The sequence below is a fragment of the Dama dama genome, chromosome 5 (assembly GCF_033118175.1).
Source record: "Dama dama isolate Ldn47 chromosome 5, ASM3311817v1, whole genome shotgun sequence".
In the NCBI taxonomy this organism is placed as follows: Eukaryota; Metazoa; Chordata; class Mammalia; order Artiodactyla; family Cervidae; genus Dama; species Dama dama.
The window spans coordinates 71,024,053-71,044,912 of NC_083685.1; the positions used below are offsets into that span (position 1 = coordinate 71,024,053).

At 38.4% G+C, this 20,860-nt stretch overlaps 2 pseudogenes; one reads left to right on the forward strand and one right to left on the reverse strand.

Moving 5' to 3' along the window:
* Window positions 1-1,520: 1,520 nt before the first annotated feature.
* LOC133055559 (olfactory receptor-like protein OLF2) lies at window positions 1,521-15,052 on the reverse strand (annotated as a pseudogene).
* Window positions 15,053-17,013: 1,961 nt separating this feature from the next.
* On the forward strand, window positions 17,014-18,974 carry LOC133056802 (eukaryotic translation initiation factor 4B-like; annotated as a pseudogene).
* The last annotated feature ends 1,886 nt before the right edge of the window (window positions 18,975-20,860 follow it).

The following is a 20,860-nucleotide window of genomic DNA, read 5'->3' on the forward strand; positions in this document are numbered from 1 at the left end:
ATAAAGATAAGCAATGGAAAATATCTAGAAATTGTATTGGTGAGATTACCAGACTTAGTCAAAGTACCTGAACATAAGCTATCAGAATCTTTAAATAAATCATTTTGGGTAAAAACGTAATTTAGTGCCAATTGCTCTTTTCAGTGCAGTTTGCACATCCTGTTTCTTAAACTGTAGATCAGTGAATTTAACACTGGGATTAAAACTGTGTGGAAGACATGGGCCACTTTGTCTGTGTCCATAAAGTAACAAGCTGGATCTGAGATATATGAGCAGGAGTGTGCCAAACAATGTAGCCACAGTGGCTAACTGGGAGGCACATGTAGAGAAGGCTTTGCGTCTCCCCTTGGCTGAGTTCATTCTAAGGATGGTTGTTATGATGTGGCTGTAGGAGAGGAAGACAATGATGATACTGCAACCCGGAACACAGCTGCTATAAGGGAACATCACAACCTCATTGATGGTTGTATCTGAGGGAAAGAAGGCTAATATGGGTAGGAAGTTACAGAAAAAGTGATTGATGACACTGGAATTGCAGAATGACAGCTGAATTGTGCAATAGGTAAAAACAATGGGATAGATCAAAGCTTCTAAGTACACAAAAACTACAAGCTGAGTACAGAATCTCCTGGACATGACAACTGTATAAAGAAGTGGATTACAAATGGCTACATAAATCTCATAAGCCACGATAGTCAACAAGAGACATTCCACATCTTCAAAGGTCCCAAAACAATACATCTGAACGGCACACAAATTAAATGAAATCTTCTCTAGCTCAGATGAGAAATCAGCCAGCATACTGGGAGAGACAGGGGAGGAGTAGCGAGCATCACAGGACACATTGCTCAGGAACTAACACACGGGTGTGTGGGGTCTGGGGTCCACCTTGAGCAGCAGGACCATCCCTACATTGACAATCACAGTTATGCTGTGAACTACCAGGAGAAGAATGAAGAGCATGTGCTGCACATCCCATCTGCCAGAAAGCCCTGGCAGTACGAACTCAGGAAACAGTGCAGTTCTCAGCAGTCATCACTCACATCTGGGAATCCCTGGTTAAGAAAGAGGAGATGAAAGAGGAAGATAGTATCATCTTACAACCTTAGTATTTTAGTTGCTGATCTTTTCTGTATTTCAGTGATTAAGAAAAGAGATAATGCTAGGACTATGTGACACAAACTGACTTCCTGTAAATTTATTTAATTTAGTATAAATCAACAATAATAATAACGATATCACTTCCATTTGCATAGCACTGGACTGTTTGTTTCATTGAGTTAAACAAGGTTGTGGTCTGTGTGATCATACTGGCTAGTTTTCTGTGATTATGGTTTTAGTGTGTCTGCCCTCTGATGCCCTCTTGCAACACCTACTGTCTTACTTGTGTTTCTCTTACCTTGGAGGTAGGGTATCTCTTTACAGCTGCTCCAGCAAAGTGCAGCCACTGCTCCTTACCTTGGATGAGAGGTATCTCCTCAAGGCTGCCCCTCCTGACCTTGAACGTCAGGAGAGGTGGCCTATTGGCCCTCCGGCACCCATGCAGCCACCGCTCCTTGGACGTGGGGTTGCTCTTCTGGGCCGCAGCCCCTGACCTCAGGCATGGGGTAGCTCATCTCGGCATCTGCCCCTGACCTCAGGGGTTGAGTAGCTCCTCTCAGCCACCGCCACTGATCTCGGGCGTGTGGTAGCTCCTCTCGGTCACGACACTTGACCTCGGACGTGGGATAGCCCCTCTGAGCCCAGAACACAGTCTTGTCTAACTCAATGAAACTAGGCCATGTCATGTGGGGCCACCAAAGACGGATGGGTCATGGTGGAGAAGTCTGACAGAATGTGGTCCACTGGAGAAGGGAATGGCAAACCACTTCAGTATTCTTGCCTTGAGAACCCCATGAACAGGATATAAAGGCAAAATGATAGGATACTGAAAGAGGAACTCCCCAGATCAGTAGGTGCCCATTATGCTACTGGAGGTCAGTGGAGAAATAACTCCAGAAAGAATGAAAGGATAGAGACAAAAAAAAAAAAAACAATTCCCAGTTGTGAATGGGACTGGTGATAGAAGCAAGGTCCAATGCTATAAAGAGCAATATTGCATAGGAACTTGGAATGTTAGGTTCATGAATCAAGGCAAATTGGAAGTGGTCAAACAGGAGATGGTAAGAGTGAATGTTGACATTCTAGGAATCAGCAAATTTTAATGGACTGGAATGGGTGAATTTGAATCAGAATGACCATTGTATCTACTACTGTGGGCAGGAATCCCTTAGAAGAAACGGAGTAGCCATTATGATCAACAAAAGAGCCTGAAATGCAGTACTTGGATGCAATATCAAAAACGACAGAATGATGTCTGTTCGTTTCCAAGGCAAACCATTCAATATCACGGTCATCCAAGCCTATGCCCCAACCAGTAATGCTGAAGAAGCTGAAGTTGAACGGTTCTATGAAGACCCACAAGACCTTTTAGAACTAACACCCGAAAAAGATGTCCTTTTCATTATACGGGCCTGGAATGCAAAAGTAGGAAGTCAAGAAACACCTGGAATAACAGGCAAATTTGGCCTTGGAGTTTGGAACGAAGCAGGGCAAATACTAATAGAATTTTGCCAAGAGAACACATTGGTCATAGAAAACACCATCTTCCAACAACACAAGAGAAGACTCTACACATGGCCATCAACAGATGGTCAACATGGAAATCAGATTGATTATATTCTTTGCAGCCAAAGGTGGAGAAACTCTATACAGTTAGCAAAAACAAGACCGGGAGCTGACAGTGGCTCAGATCATGAACTCCTTATTATTGCAAAATTCAGACTTAAATTGAAGAAAGTAGGGAAAACCACTAGTCCATTCAGGTATGACCTAAATCAAATCCCTTATGAATATACAGTGGAAGTGAGAAATATATTTAAGGGACTAGATCTGATAGACAGAGTGCCTGATGAACTATAGATGGAGGTTCGTGACATTGTACAGGAGACAGGGATCAAGACCATCCCTGTGGGAAAGAAATGCAAAAGGGCAAAATGGTTGTCTGAGGAGGCCTTACAAATAGCTGTGAAAAGAAGAGAAGTAAAAAACAAAGGAGAAAGGGAAAGATATTCCCATTTGAATGCAGAGTTCCAAAGAAGAGCAAGGAGAGATAAGAAAGTCTTCCTCAGTGATCAATGCAAAGAAATAGAGGAAAACAATAGAATAGGAAAGACTAGAGATCTCTTCAAGAAAATTAGAGATACCAAGAGAATATTTCATGGAGAGATGGGTTCAATAACTGACAGAAATGTTATGGACCTAACAGAAGCAGAAGATATTAAGAATATGTGGCAAAAATACACAGAAGAACAGTACAAAAAAGATCTTCATGACCCAGATAATCACGATGGTGTGATCACTCACCTAGAGCCAGACATCCTGGAATGTGAATTCAAGTGGGTCTTAGAAAGCATCACTACGAATAAAGCTAGTGGAGGTGATGGCATTCCAGTTGAGCTATTTCAAATTCTGAAAGATGATGCTGTGAAAGTGCTGCACTCAATATGTCAGCAAATTTGGAAAACTCAACAGTGGCCACAGGACTGGAAAAGGTCAGTTTTCATTCCAACCTCAAAGAAAGGCAATAGTAAAGATTGCCCAAACTACCACACAATTGCACTCATCTCAAACACTAGTAAAGAAATGCTCAAAATTCTCCAAGCCAGGCTTCAGCAATACATGAACCAAGAACTTCCAGATGTTCAAGCTAGTTTTAGAAAAGGCAGAGGAACCAGAGATCAAATTGCCAACACATCGAAAAAGCAAAAGAGTTCCAGAAAAACATCTATTTCTGCTTCATTGACTATGCCAAAGCCTTCGACTGTGTGGGTCACAATAAACTGTGGGAAATTCTGAAAGAGATGGGAATACCAGACCACCTGACCTGCCTCTTGAGAAACCTGTATGCAGGTCAGGAAGCAACAGTTAGAACTGGACATGGAACAACAGACTGGTTCCCAATAGGAAAAGGAGTATATCAAGGCTGTATATTGTCATCCTGCTTATTTATCTTCTATGCAGAGTACATCATGAGAAACGCTGGGCTGGAAGAAGCACAAGCTGGAATCAAGATTGCTGGGAGAAATATCAATAACCTCAGATATGCAGATGACACCACCCTTATGGCAGAAAGTGAAGAGGAACTAAAAAGCCTCTTGAAGAAAGTGAAACAGGAGAGTGAAAAAGTTGGCTTAAAGCTCACCATTCAGAAAACTAAGATCATGGCATCTTGTCCCATTACTTGATGGGGAATAGATGGGGAGACAGTGGAAACAGTGTCAGACTTTATTTTTTTGCGCTCCAAAATCACTGCAGATGGTGATTGCAGCCATGAAATTAAAAGACACTTACTCCTTGGAAGGAAAGTTGTGACCAATCTAGATAGAATATTAAAAATCAGAGACATTACTTTGCCAACAAAGGTCCGTCTAGTCAAGGCTATGGTTTTTCCAGTGGTTATGTATGGATGTGAGAGTTGGACTGTGAAGCAAGCTGAGCACCGACGAATTGATGCTTTTGAACTGTGGTGTTGGAGAAGGCTCCTGAGAGTCCCTTGGACTGCAAGGAGATCCAACCAGTCCATCCTAAAGAAGATCAGTCCTGGCTGTTCATTGCAAGGACTGATGTTGAATCTGAAACTCCAAAACTTTGGCCACCTGATGCAAAGAGTTGACTCATTGGAAAAAATCCTGATGCTGGGAGGGATTGGGGGCAGGATGAGAAGGGGACGACAGAGGATGAGATAGCTGGATGGCATCACCGACTCGATGGACATGAGTTTGAGTAAACTCCGGGAGTTGATGGACAGGGAGGCCCGGCCTTTTGCAAATTATGGGGTTGCAAAGAGTCAGACATGACTGAGCCACTGAACTGAACTGTACTATTTGTGGCATTTTGTCATCTAAATTATTGCCACATCAACCTTATTAGTATGTATGCCAATTTTTGTTACTTTTACTCATATTAAGAAATTGGTGTCCTCAGATCTGAGGCAGTAATTCTTAAATTAATTGGTCCAGATAACCCACATATTCTGACAAGATAGTGGCTCTTTTCAATATTGCAGAAATATTGTTTTATCCTGAAATAGAGATACATAGTTAATGAGTGGTATAAATAATGGATGTGTCCCTTTGCTATTTCCTCATCATGAACAGTTATGGAATAGGCAGACCTATTCAATTTTCCTGGATATAACATGCTCCTGTATCCCATAAGTCTTTTATTTTCTCCCCATCCAGTATACATTCTTACTGTTGTTGTTTAGTCACTAAGTTATTTCTGACTCTTTTGTGATCCCATAGACTGTAAGCCACCAGGATCCCTGTCCATAGGATTTTCCAGGGAAGAATACTGAAGTGGGCTGCCATTTCCTTCTCAGGGCATCTTCCCTATCCAGGCATTGAAACCCGGTCTCCTGCATTGGCAGGCAGATCCTTCACCACTGAACCACCAGAGAAGTCCAATATCCAGTAACAAGTATCAGTTAATTGGAGCAGGGAGGGAACTGAAGAGGGTGGAGCTGTCTCCATAAGTTATATGCTGGAGAGTGCAGGTAGGAATATTCCAGGGCTGACCCCACTCCCCTAAAACTGAGCTGTTGCTCAGGGGACATTATGAAGAATGTTTGGGACTTAACATAGAGCTCCTAGTAAGACAGGTGACACTGAGGCAAGAAAGGCAGTGTGGTTTCCTGCATGCATCATTCTGCCGTAATTAACTAGAATGTATGTGATCTACTCACCAATAGATCAGATATGTAAGATGTTTGGTAAAATTACTCCTATGTCTTCAGTTCCACATATGCAAAAAGATTCACATATTAGTGATGCCTCCATCCCAATCCCCCAGACACTGTAATATTGGTTTATTGTTTTCTTTGATCCTTATTCTACCTCTCTCTGGTTTAAAGGAGTTGATGTTTCCTGAATTCCCTGCCCCGGTCTTACATTCTACACAATAAGTTATGTTATATACAATGTCACAAATATTCTCCTCTGTTCTTTTAGAATATTCAAACAGTGGAGTTGCATGTGTATGCAATGTTGATATATAAAAACTGGGGTGTGGTCTGACTTTTATTCTTTCTAGGCTTAAGTATTATGGTGAATTTCCCAGGTGGTGCAGAGGTAAAAAATCTTGGGTGGGGAAGATCCCTTGGAGAAGAAAATGGCAACCCATTCCAGTGTTTTTGCCAGGAAAAGTCCATGGACAGAGGAGTCTGGTGGGCTACAACCCATGGGGTAGCTAAGAGTTGGACATGACTTAGAGACTAAATAACAATAAAGAATTATGGCATTTGGGTATCATAAATATTGTGTTATTTATTGGATTTATACATATTGGTAGTTGTAATATGTTATCTCTACTATTATTTAAAAAAGACAAAAGCAAATTGAGCTGTACAATGACATTATGTGCAACAGCGAAATATCGCTTGCATATCAACCTTGATTAAAATAAAAAAGCTAAAATATTTAATATTCTTCTACAAATTATAAATGATCTTGTCAAATTCACACAGGTTTAACAAGTAAGTATCTTTATTTAGTTATTACATTTTAGTGTTTATGCAACTGAGCAAGTATAAAATGACTCATTTGAAAATTTTCAGTACTTCTTCACTTTTCTACAAAAGTAAGTCTCTCTGCCACTCTCCATATTCTTTAAATTCATCCATTTAGAAACCTACCTGCAATGAACAAGTCTTCCGTCTTTTCACTCTGGTACATGTACCATAGGCAGATTGCTTTTTATTTCTGTCTGGCGACTGTTGGGACTTAAGTCTCTAAATCTTCAACTTTAATATTTTTATGTTATAAGAACATGGTAAATTAGATTTCTCGTTCTGTATTTTCGCTATGGATGCACAACAGCTTTAGCAAGGGTTGAGCTTTTAATACTTCCTTCTTTTCACAAAATTGATCACAGTCTGAAATTTATCAGAATTCATTTTAATACTATGCTTTATGGATACCAAAATCTACATTCTCCTCCCATGAAAAGAGATGCCTAATGAAATTAAAATAGATTTTTCCACTAACAATTTTCATGTCTTTCTCATTGCTGATCCAGTTTCTTCCATTTTTAAAGACTGCCTTCATTTCTTATTTATAGATATGACAATCTTACATGTTGCTTTATTTGTTAGTCAGGGTCTGAGACCTTTTCCTCAAGGACATATCAGTCACCCTTATTTCATTTTTTTTTTTTTTTTTGATTGTGTGGCTTCAGAATAATTTTCCTTTCTTCTAAGTTATGACTAGCCTAATAGTTAAATGAACATAAGACAGAGTAATAGGAGAAAAACAAATTTACTTTTCTACATATGGATGTCCCATAAAAAATATTGAGATTCAAAGTGACCAAAGCAGAGAGCTTTTATTCATTTTAGGCAAGAAAGCAGTAATTTGTGAGGAATTGACAAGACAAAGGTGTTTAGGCTTAGGACAGTAATTAGTAAGCATCTGGTCCCACCACTTCATGACAAATAGATGGGGGAAAAGTGGAAACAGTGGCAGAGTTTATTTTCTTGGGCTCCAAAATCAGTGTAGACAGTGACTAAAGCATGAAATTAAAATATGCTTGCTTCTTGGAAGAAAAGCTACGACAAACCTAGAAAGTGAAAGAAAAGTGAAGTCGCTCAGTCACGTCTGACTCTGTGCGACCCCATGGACTCTAGCCAACCAGGCTCCTCTGTCCATGGGATTTTCCAGGCAAAAGTACTGGGGTGGGTTGCCATTTCCTTCTCTGGGGGATCTTCCCTACCCAGGGATCAAACCCAGGTCTCCCACATAATAGACAGTTATTCTAGACAGTGTGTTAAAAAAGCAGAAACTTCACTTTGTCGACAAAGATCTGTACATTCAAAGCTGTAGTTTTTCCAGAAGCCACGTATGGATGTGACAGTTGGACTATAAAGATTGAGTACCAAATTGATACTTTAGAAATGTGGTGCTGAAGAAGATTCTTGAGTGACCCTTGGACAGCAAAGAGATTAAACCAGTCAATCCTAAAGGAAATCAACCTTGAATATTCACTGGAAGGACTTATGTCAAAGCTGAAGCTCCAATAATTTGGCCACCTATTGTGAAGAGCCAACTCACTATAAAAAAATTTAAAAAAAAAAAAAAAAAAAACCTGATTCTGGGAAAGACTGAGGGCAGGAGAAGGGGGTGACAGAGGATGAGATGGTTGGATGACATCACCAATTCTATGGACATGAGTTTGAACAAACTCCATGAGATGGTGAAGGACAGGGATGCCTGGTGTGCTTCAGTCCATGGGGTCGCAAGTAATTGGACAGGACTGAGAGACTGAACAACAGCAACAAGCAGTCAATAAAGAAGTAACAAGGTTTGGTCATGCAGACTTCTTGGCCTATAAACTCCGTTTCTACCCTCTGGTACAGGGAGGGGAACTTTCAAATGAGAGATTTATTTCCTGCTTTCAGGGCTACAAAGGAGAATCAGAGTGTCCTTTTTCCGCTGTTGTTTCTTAAGTAACTTTAATTCAAAGTATTAATATACCAAGCAGCATATTTTGGGGTGATATAGTCTGCTCTCCTTCAGCGGCATAATATCTATCACACATAGTTCACTCTATATTTAATTTCCTATTCTATTTGTATACAGATAGATCTCATTTTATCATGCTTCATTTTGTTGTTTTTTCTGTTAGTTGTATTTTTTTTTTTTTTTTTTTTTACAAGCTGAAGGTTTGTGGTCAATCTGTATCAACCAAGTCTGTCAGCACAGGTTTTCCAATAGAATTTATTCACTTCATGTCTCCATGTCACATGTTAATAATTCTCACAATTTTTGAACTGTCTCATCATTAATCTATTTGTTCTGTTGATCTGTGATCAGTGATTTTTGACATTACTTTTACAGCTCATTGAAAACTCAGATGATGATTAGCATTTCTTCTTTCTTTTAGTGATCAAGTACTTTTAAATTATGGTATTTGCATTTTTTAGACATAATGCAGCTGAACATTTAATAGACTGTGATATTATGTGAATGTAACTTTAATATACACTGGGAAACCAAGCATTTCTTTTGACTCTCTTTATTGTGATACTTACTTTATTGTGGTAGGCTGGAACTCAATCCACAGTATCACCAAGTTCTGTTTGTAGGTAAGAATTATACATTCTTACAATGCATAAGAAGATGTCTATAAGTAATTGTTACATGAATGTGTTTTTAAATAGTTTCCTGTTGTTATACTGGTGAATGTTCTTTATCTCTGGTGATATAAGGCTGGTAGATGTTCAACAACAATTAAAAATAAACAGCATTTGAAGGTTTTTTTCTACTAATACAGTTCATATGAACAAAGATAATATTTTATTAAAAACATGTGTTGGGATACTTCTGTGATAAATAAAAGCTAATATCCATTTGTTTCTAAAATAGCCTTTGTGTGTTACCCATAGGAAGAGAGAGAGAATGATGGTTACCAGGAGATGGGAGTGGGGGATTGAGAATATGCTGGTTAAATTGTACACAATTGCATTGTAGGAGAAATTAGTTCTTCATTTTATGTACAGCATTAGGATTAAAGCTACAATACTGTATTATATATTGTAAAGTTTCTAGGATACTAGATCATAATTATCCCTCAACAAAAATGAACAATAATTATATGACTGATGCAGGTTTTAGCTAAAGATATAGTGGTAATCCTGTTCTAATACATAGATTACTAAATAAATACTGTACTATACAATTTCATGAAGCAAAGGAAATAACTAAAATATTGTCCCTGAAGTTGTGCAGCATAGCAGCCTTAGAGGATATGCTCTTTATTTTTCATATTCAGTATGATAATATATGAATCATTTCAGGATGCTTACAAGCATATATTCTTATGTATTCATTAAATTCTTCTCCTGAATGTAACATAAAATAAAGTCTTCTTACTGTGAGTTTTGTTTATCACAATTAATTTATTTCTTTACCACAGAAAAGGTAAATGCAAAATTTTTGTGTATGGAAAGTAATTTGTGAAGATAAATATAAGCCAGTATATGTTTACAAACACTCCAGGGGATTTTCTCCTCTGAAACCTCACTGAGAACTAGATAGAGACCTAGGTTTATTTTAGGGTCCTATAAACCTAGAACCCACTGTAAACTAAAATCATTAAAATAAAATATTATTGATATGTGATAAAGAGTGCCTGAATAATGTACTAATTGTTGCCTTATTGTAATTATTAGAGTGATGATGTCTATTTAAATATACTTAACTTACATACACTACAGGAGAGGACAAGCACAAGCAAAGTACTTATAATAATTTGCTACATACTAAACTGAAGGTGTTTGCGTCACTCAAGAGCTTTACTACCATTATCTAGTTACATATTTGAAGGTTGGAGTTTGTCCTTGCTTACTTCATTATGATTCCTTTGCAAAATCACTTTTCTCGTCAGGCACTTCACTATTTCCTAGGATTTCTTAGGATTTCACTCTGTTGAGATAGGACTTAAATTTAGCTTCCTAAACATGGCCGTCTCTGCAGACCATTTAGTATAACTTTCTGCCATTATGAGGGAATGAGCTGTTGTGGCTACATTATTATTAAAAATTGGATAATTAGCTTAACAAAGGGTTTTACATTTAATTGAAGTTGACTTTCTTACATTACAGAAGAAAATCACAGTTAAAATTTAATACATCAGAGGCAAGCAATTGAGAAAGAAATATGAGTCCCCTGTGCCACTATACCTCTATTTGTAATACTCTATAGGAACAGCTTATTTATTAATACAAACACTTGCCTTTAGAAAATAATTGTGTGCCACTGAGTCATGGGCCAATGTTCAGTGTACCAAGGAGGGTACCAAGAGGGGTACCAAGGAGTACAAGATTCATTAAGTCTCTTTGTTGCTGGGAAAAATATTAGAAGTACACATGGGTTTAAAAGGGGGCTAAATAAGACATTTTTGCATTACTAAATAATCTATGAAGATTGTACTATTTATTTCACAAAAATATACTGCACTGTTATGTATATCAAGAGTTTCTAGGGATACAAATTTATAATAATAATTCTGAAGTTTCTGGTAATGGTAAACGACTTTACTTTTGGAAAATGTTTTTGATGTGCAATGAACGAATCAGTTCAGTCAGTCGTGTCCAACTCTTTGCAACCCCATGGACTGCAGTATGCCAGGCTTCCCTGTCCATCACCAATTTCAGGAGCTTGCTCAAACTCATGCTATATAGAGAACACTTAAATGATAACTATATAGATAAACATTTTTCCAAAAGGTTACCTGTTGACCTAGGTACGTACAGACCAAGAAGTAACAATTTCCACAATTAACAAAGCCTTTTATAAACTCCCTCCTAAATGGCTAATCTCTTACCCCCAAAGAATAGATACTTTCTTGACTTTTACTGCGACAGATCAGTTTTGTATTTTTTTTTGAACCAGACATAACTGGATGTCTATAGCATGGAGTATTTTGTTCAATTACATGCAATCCATCCATGCTGTTGCATGCAGTTTCAGTACATTCAATGTCATTGAAATATCTTAATTTTTTGTGCATATGCATCATTTATTTATCTATGTTAATGTTGATGAACAATCATATTTGCCACCAACTGGTAGTGAGTATACTATGAAAGGCATATGAATTAAATATATAGAAAGTGAAGAAAATGGTTAGAATTGGAATTAAATCATGCAAGACAAAGTATCTTGATGCTAACTTTCCCTTTCTATGGAAAATCAAACAAGAAATCTCTTACAAGTCCTTAGCTCAAGCCCCTATTTGAATCATAAATTCTGTGGGGTGTTCACATTAAGTGACTATTTATCCTCCACATTCTATTTAAGGTCAGAGATCTCACACATTGTACAAGTCAATCAATTTAAGACACCCTTTATTGAGATTAAAATTCTTCATTTAATATGCAACATTTTATTTTCTTCAGTTCACTCATTAGCCTTAGATTTGCTCATAAGGGCTAAATGCAGATGAAATTTGATTTTAGACACATTAGCATTTCATGTTTGTTTTTTTCTTTTTTAAGAGAGTAATGTGCTAACTGTATAATATTTATACTTCTGAGATTGACACCCATCTTTGTGTCAGGCTTCATTCTGAATCAATCTCACTTCTGCCATGCTGCTGTTCAATATAGTATCTAGAAGGTAGAGAAATATTCCAAGAGAAGGAAATGGCGACCCACTCCAGTAATCTTGCCTGGAAAATCCCATGGACAGAGGAGCCTGGTAGGCTACAGTCCATGGGGTCACGAAGAGTCAGACACAACTGAAAGACTTCACTTTCACTTTTCACTTTCATGCATTGAAGGAAATGGCAACCCACTCCAGAATTCTTGCCTGGAGAATCCCAGGGACAGAGGAGCCTGGTGGGCTGCTATCTATGGGGTCGCGCAGAGTCAGACATGACTGAAGAGACTTAGCAGCAGCAGCAGATAAATATTTCAAAAGGTAATAACATTAAAAATGATTGAGAAAATGTTATAAATACAAGAAATACCCCCCTCATTTTTCTATACATCAACACATCCCCCTACCTGTCTCAGAATCCTAGAAAAGCTTTTACCCTGGCGTCTACTACCTATTCTCCTACTTTGGCTTTAATCTAAAATGTTTTCACTCAAAGGTGTCTTACAAAGGCACTTGGATACACTTAGGTACCAAATTATTTTTGGCTTGTTTTATTGTAGCAAACACTCAAGAATGCACTTGATTCTTACAGGGTCCTTCAAATGAACGCTTATGTCTCTGTCTACTAAATGGGCCACTTTCAGCAATTCAATCAGCAGCAAACTAGAGTAGAGCTATGTGAAGTTTTCAAATATCTTCTAGCCAGAGGAGAGTTCTTTAAAAAAAAATCATCTGTATGTCTTTAACTTTCCATTACTTTTAGTATTCACAACCCATTTATGTACTTAGATATAAGATGTGTGTATGTGTGTGTGAGTTTGTGCTCAGTCGTGTCTGACTCTTTGTGACCCCCTAGGCTATAGCCTGCCAGTTCCTTTGTCCATGGAATTATCCAGGTAGGAATACTGGGGTGAGTTCCCTTTCCCTTCTCGAGGGGATCTTCTTGACTCAGGGATCAAACCTGCACTCCCTGCATCTCCTGCATTGGCAGGTATATTCTTCACCACTATACCATCTGGGAAGCAGATATAAGGTACAAAACATGTGTTTAAGGCACATGCATTTAAAGCTATCAGTATTTTTTTTTGCTTTATTATGAATAAATTTTCAATAAAATTAACTTCTTTCTTTCTCCTTTTCTCTCTTTCTCATTCTTTCATTTACCCACTTGCTATATATCTCCTGGGTAACAGTCCTTAAAATCAGAATGTTCATAACCCCACATTGAAGGAAATAATTTAGAAAACAGATACAACAATGATCTGAAGCAAAGGCTGGTGTGTGAATCAAGCTCAGAGCTTGCAGGAGAGACATACAATTCCTGGAGGAGGTGACTGGGTTGTAAATTGCAGCCCTCCAACCTGGACACACTGAGTTTCCTTAAATGACACGGTCTTGTCCACCTCACGGTCACTCTAACTGTCCAACCATCTTCACAAAATGCTTTCTCTGCTGACTTGCATCTCTCAGTTACTTCCTACTTATCTCTTAGATACCAAACTAGTTGTGTTCGTTTTCAGGGAGCAATTTTTAACTTTCTTCACTATATTTGAACAATGTGCTTTGGGTTTATGTTGTCCAGTCTTTACATTATTGTGAAAATATAGTTAATTATAAATAATGTGAATAATTATCTAGTTAACACCTATCACTTCCATTAGAAAAGATTAATTTGTGTAAAAACTGCTAGATTTACCATTAAATTCAGAGGAAGCAAGAACTTGGCAAACTTACAGTTCAGAACTTTTCCACAAATAGGGAGCCTTAAATATAAGTTCAAGACATAAAATGGAAGTATGGAGTATATAGGAAACAACACATTTTGGAATGACTTGAATATACTTATTCATCAAACCAGAGGAATCAAAACAATTTTGACTTAAATTGTAGTGTAAGAGTAGGAGAAAAACATATACCTACAGCTTTACAATGGAACCACTTTCCATTTTTAGGCTTCTTCAGAGCCTCTTTCACATGCTTGTTTCTTAAGCTATAAATCAGGGTGTTTAACATGGGAATCACAAAGGTATAAAACAAGGAGGTCATTTTGTCTTCATCTAGAGAGTAAGATGAACTTGACCAGAAATACATGAAGAGCAGAGTTCCCTGGAAAATTGCCACAGCAGTTAGGTAGGAGGTACAGGTGGAGAAAGCCTTGAACCTCCCTTCAGCAGAGTGGATCTTTATCGCTGCTAGGATGGTGTAACAGTAAGACACAAAAAGACCTGAAAGCGTAATCAGTTCAATGAAGCCCAAAATGATAAATATCACTAACTCACTGGCCTGTACATGTGAGCAAAATAGCAAAAGTAGAGGAGGAACATCACAGAATAAATGATTAATCTCTTTTGACTCACAGAAACACAGGCAGAATATTAATATTGCATTAATTAAAGCATCCACAATGCTGATCATGTAAATCTCAACCATGAGCAGGGAGCACACCCTGCTGGACATGCTGACTGCATAGAGCAAGGGGCTGCTGATGGCCTTGTACCGGTCATAGGCCATCACTGCCAGCAGGAGACACAATCTGCAAAGGTTCAGAAGATCAATGACTGCAGAGCACAGCCATAAGAGGGGATTGATTTGCTCTTGGCAAGGAGGTCTATCAACATCTTGGGTCCAGTTGCTGTGGATTAGCAGAGGTCACTGAAGGAGAGGTGACCAAGGAAAAAGTACATTGACATGTGAAGCTTGGAGTCCACTTTTATTAAAATGATCATCCCAATATTTGCAGCAAGAATAATGAGATAAACAACCAGAAACATGGTAAACATCACTTTGATTCTAGGGTCGCTATTAATTCCTAAGAGAATGAATTCATTCAAGGAAGAGCAATTTTCTCCATCCATTCTTCTTTATTCTTCTAAAATGCTCCAGAAATCATAAGAAGAAAAAAAAAAAAGAGTGAGATCAAAGGTTTAACTCTTCTTGACATTTGGAAAAATATAATCTGTAAATAAGAAAATATTTATTACAGTGTATTATATTTTTTATATCCTTTATCCTCATAATGTAACTTAGAGATGTCTCATTTTATGTTGTTGACAAAAGTTGAAGTGTCTAGGATAGGATTTTGACAGCTTGATCCTCAATTTGGATGTCATCTGTGCGGTATTGAAATTGTGTGGAACTTCACTGCTTTATCTCAGCAATCAATTATGAGATTAGAGATCACTACAGGTTAATATGATATGAAAGCAACACCCAAATTAAACAGACAAAACTGGAGTATACAACCTTGTATGTATAAAATAAATATCCAATTGAGCATAAAAATGGTTATACTTCTTGAGCTATTTAAGAATCATATATCAGAAACCAACACAACTTTGTAAAGCAATTATCTTCCAATGAAAAATAAAACTTAAAAAGGAATCATAATTTGCTTAAGATTGTGTATTAAACTCACACAATGAGCGTATCTTGGAATTTAAAATGAACAATATGATATTACTATTCTCAGTCTAAATTAGTGTTCATATTTTTGAGACATTAGGTAGTTCATAAGTTTTTATCTAGATATATTCCACATTATTGTTACTTGCATGCAGGAGTGGTGAGGGGTCAAAAGATATGTCTCTTGGTCAGCCAAACAAATTCTAACAAGTGGAATCAACACAGCTTTTTAGATTTTAGCCTCATTTATTCCAGGTGGCTGCTAAGGTAGGCGGTGCCTGAGACGGGGTTCCATACCTGGGTTGCGAAGATCCCCTATAGGAGGGAATGACCACTGGAACCACTCCAGTGTTCTTGCTTGAGAATCCCATGGACAGAGGAGCCTGGCGGGCTATAGTCCACAGGGTCACAAAGAGTTGGACCCAACTTGAAGCAACTTAGCATGAACACACATCCATTAAAAATAGAGAAGGAAAAAGGAGCAATAAACATATCTTTGATATATTGCCTTCTATTTATGTGTACATGTCTGTGTATGTATTTTTGTTTCCCTGTTAATATATGAAAACTGGAATATGAATGATAGCTTCATTTTGCTTTAAACAAGTAAATATATTATGTGGTTTATACCAGGCTGAATTTATACAAATTTGTATTTGTATTGGGATATATCAGTGGTGACTGGTGAAATATTGAAAAAAGTCTTAGGTATACATATACCATTTCATAGTGGTTAAAATATGAAATATGAAATAAAAATATGATTATCTTCTTAATTTTGATTATTAACTAAATTAATATAACTTTTACTTATCTAATCAAAATGAATCATTTTCTCTTACTTTAAAAGAAACATCATTTTTTTGCAAAGAGATTTCAGACTATGACTAAAGAAAATAGCAAAAAAAAATCTATCTACAAGTTTTTAAATAATTTATGCCTTATTTTTTCAAACATAAAGTATTTTATTTTCCACTCTTATATTTGGTTACTTAGAAACCTACCTGTGATCAGCAAGTCTTTTGGTGCTTGCTCCTGGTAACTGAACAACATACGCAAATCACATTTAATTTTTCAGAGTGACATTTGGGAGTAAATCTCTAAAGCATTTACCCTCATGCTTTTGTATTATGCAAACATATGATTAATTAAATTTCTAGTTCTGTATTTTCCCCTGTGATTGATGAAACCACTTCAGCGATGGCCAAACTTTAGTTCTTTGAACTTGCTTCAAGTTGATCAATATTAGAAAGGTAAAATTATTTTAATATTATGATTCATTGTTACTCTAAGTCTGCACCATCTTCCACTCAAATTAGACATCTAATGAAAGTGAAACAAACTTTCTATTTAATTATTTTATGTTATCACTCATCCTGTTAAATTCTTAAATTAATACATTAATTAAAATACCCTTTGCGTTCTCTCTCCCTCTCCCAACATGGCGGCCTCAGTGAAAAAGAAGAATAAGAAGGGGAAGACTATCTCCCTAACAGACTTTCTGGCTGAGGATGGAGGGACTGGTGGAGGCAGCACCTATGTCCCCAAACCAGTCAGCTGGGCTGATGAAACAGACGATCTGGAAGGGGATGTTTCAACCACCTGGCATAGTAATATGATGATGTGTATCGGGCACCTCCAATTGACCATTCCATCCTGCCCACTGCTCCACGGGCTGCTCGGGAACCCAATATCGACCGGAGCCATCTTCCCAAATCTCCACCCTACACTACTTTTCTAGGGAACCTGCCCTATGATGTGACAGAAGACTCCATTAAAGAATTCTTTAGAGGATTAAATATCAGTGCAGTGCGTTTACCGCGTGAATCCAGTAATCCTGAGAGGTTAAAAGGTTTTGGTTATGCTGAGTTTGAGGACCTGGATTCCTTGCTCAGTGCCCCGAGCCTCAACGAAGAGTCTCTAGGTAACAGGAGAATTCGAGTGGACGTTGCTGATCAAGCACAGGATAAAGACAGGGATGATCATTCTTTTGGCAGAGATAGAAATCGTGATTCTGACAAAACAGATACAGACTGGAGGGCCCGTCCTGCTGCAGACAGCTTTGATGACTACCCTCCTAGAAGGGGTGATGATAGCTTTGGAGACAAGTATCGAGATCTGTTATGATTCAGACCGATATCGTGATGGGTATTGGGACAGTTACCGTGATGGCCCACGCCGGGACATGGATCGATACGGGGCCGAGATCGCTATGATGACCGAGGCGGCAGAGACTATGACAGAGGCTACGATTCCAGGATAGGCAGTGGCAGAAGAGCATTCGGTAGCGGGTACCGTAGGGATGGTGACTACAGAGGAGGCGGGGACGCTGCGAAGACAGATACGACAGACGAGATGACCGGTCCTGGAGCTCCAGAGATGATTACTCTCGGGATGATTATAGGCGGGATGATAGAGGTCCCCCCCAAAGACCCAAACTGAACCTAAAGCCTCGGAGTACTCCTAAGGAAGATGATTCCTCTGCTAGCACCTCCCAGTCCAGTCGGGCAGCCTCTGTCTTTGGAGGGGCAAAGCCTGTAGACACGGCTGCTAGAGAACAAGAAGTAGAAGAGCAGCTACAGAAGGAACAAGAGAAACTGCAGCGTCAGCTGGATGAGCCAAAACTAGAGCAACGGCCTCGGGAGAGACACCCAAGCTGGCGAAGTGAAGAAACTCAGGAACGGGAATGATCGAGGACAGGAAGTGAGTCATCACAGACTGGGACCTCAGCCACATCTGGCAGAAATGCACGAAGAAAAGAGAGTGAGAAGTCTCTAGAAAATGAAACCCCCAATAAAGAGGAAGACTGTCAGTCTCCAACTTCTAAGCCTCCCAAACCTGAACAGCCTCTAAAGGTAATGCCAGCCCCTCCACCAAAGGAGAATGCTTGGGTGAAGCGAAGTTCTAACCCTCCTGCTCGATCTCAGAGCTCAGACACAGAGCAGCAGTCCCCTACAAGTGGTGGAGGGAAAGTAGTTCCAGCTCAACCATCTGAGGAGGGATCAGCAAGGAAAGATGAAAATAAAATAGATGGGGTAAGTGCCCCAAAAGGCCAAAGTGGGAACTCCAGCCGTGGTCCGGGAGATGGAGGGAACAAAGACCACTGGAAGGAGTCAGACAGGAAAGATGGCAAAAAGGATCACGACTCCAGATCTGCACCTGAGCCAAAGAAAGCTGAAGAAAATCCAGCCTCGAGGTTCAGTTCTGCAAGCAAATATGCTGCTCTCGCCATTGATGGTGAAGATGAAAATGAACGAGATTACACCGAATAGACCTCTGCATTCTGTGCTTTCTCCTAGTCTCTCTCCACCCTGGAACATTGGAGAGCAAATCAAACCTCTATCCAGACAAGACAAAATAAAACTCACCATCTCCTGGGGAAAAAAATACATTAATTAAAATAATTATTTTACTTATTATTGTTTATTCTTAATCATTTTTGATTTTGTGTGTTTATTTCAGTGTCAAACCAAAAACTAATTTACAAGACTGATGTCAAGTTTACCTCCTGTATTTTGTTTAGAAGTTTTATGGTTTCCATTCTTATGTTCAAGTCTTTAACTCACTTTAAGTTGACTTTTGTGTATGGAATAAGGAGTACATTTGGCACTAGTGGTAAAGAACCTGCTTGCCAATTTTGGAGACATAAGAGATCCTCCATTGGATCCCCAGGTAGGGAAGTTCCCCTGGAGAAAGAAATGACAGTCCCCTCCAGTATTGTTGCCTGGAGAATTCCATGGATGGAGGAGCCTGTCAGGTTACAGCCCATGGTGTTGCATGACTGAGCAATGCAACACAGTTTCATTATTTTGCCTGCAGCTATCTAGTAGTCCCAGCACCATTTATTACAGAACACATTTGAATCAGTTCTAATGAGATGGATGAAACTGGAGCCCATTATACAGAGTGAAGTAAGCCAGAAAGAAACACCAATACAGTATACTAACACATATATATGGAATTTTAAAAGATGGTAAGGATAACTCTATATGCAGGACAGAAAAAGAGACAAAGATGTATAGAACAGACTTTTGGACTCTGTGGGAGGAGGCGAGGGTGGGATGATCTGAGAGAATAGCATTGAAACATGTATATCATCAAGTGTGAAACAGATCGCCAGCCCAGGTTGGATACATGAGACAAGTGCTCAGGGCTGGTGCACTGTGAAGACCCAGAGGAATGGGATGGGGAGGGAAGTGGGAGGGGGGATCAGGATGGGGGACACATGTAAATCCATAGCTGATTCATGTCAATGTATGGCAAAAACCACTACAATATTGTAAAGTAATTAGCCTTCAACTAATAAAAATTAATGAAAAAAATAAAAATAAAAAAGACTATCTTTCCCATTGTATATTATTTGATCCATATTGTACATTTATCAACCATGTATAAGGTGGCTTATTTTTTCCATTGATCTATGTGTCTGCTTTGTTCCAATACCATACTCTTTTGATTACTATGTCTTCATAATATAGTTTGAAATCAGGAAATGTGATGCCTCCAGGTTTGTTTTGCTTTCTCAAGATTGCTTGCCTATTAAGCATCTTTTTTGATTCCATGTCTCTAGAGGTTTTTTTTTTTTTCTTGTAAAATATTGAATATGTAGCTTGTTTTGAGTGATACAGATATTCTAGCAATAATAATTATTCTGATGCATAACAATGAAATACCTTTCCATTTATTTGTGTCTTCTTCAGTTTCTTTCAGCAGTACAATGTTTCTGTACTGCATCAATACAATTTAGGGGATAGTTCGTTCACCTCTTGGTTGTTTATTTTAATTATTTTTATGAGTTTTTTTTGCTTAATTTCTCTTTCCAATAAATAATTGTTAAGTGTATAGAAATGCAACTGCTTTTGTATTTATTTTATACCTGAAATTTACTGAATTTATTTATTGGTTTTGTTACACTTTTGCCAGCTCATGCGAAGATTTGACTCATTGGAAAAGACCCTGATGCTGGGTGGGATTGGGGCAAGAGGAGAAGGGGACGACAGAGGATGAGATGGCTGGATGGCATCACCGACTTGACAGACATGAGTTTGAGTAATCTCCAGGAGTTGGTGATGGACAGGGAGGCCTGGCGTGCTGTGATTCATGCATGGGTCACAAAGAGTCGCACACGACTGAGAGACTGAACTGAACTGAACTGAACTGATAGTGAAAAATTTAATATTTTCTATAAACTATATGATGCTACCTGCAGAGACTATTTCACTTCTTTTTCCACCTGAACTCCTTTTATTTCTTTTCTTTCC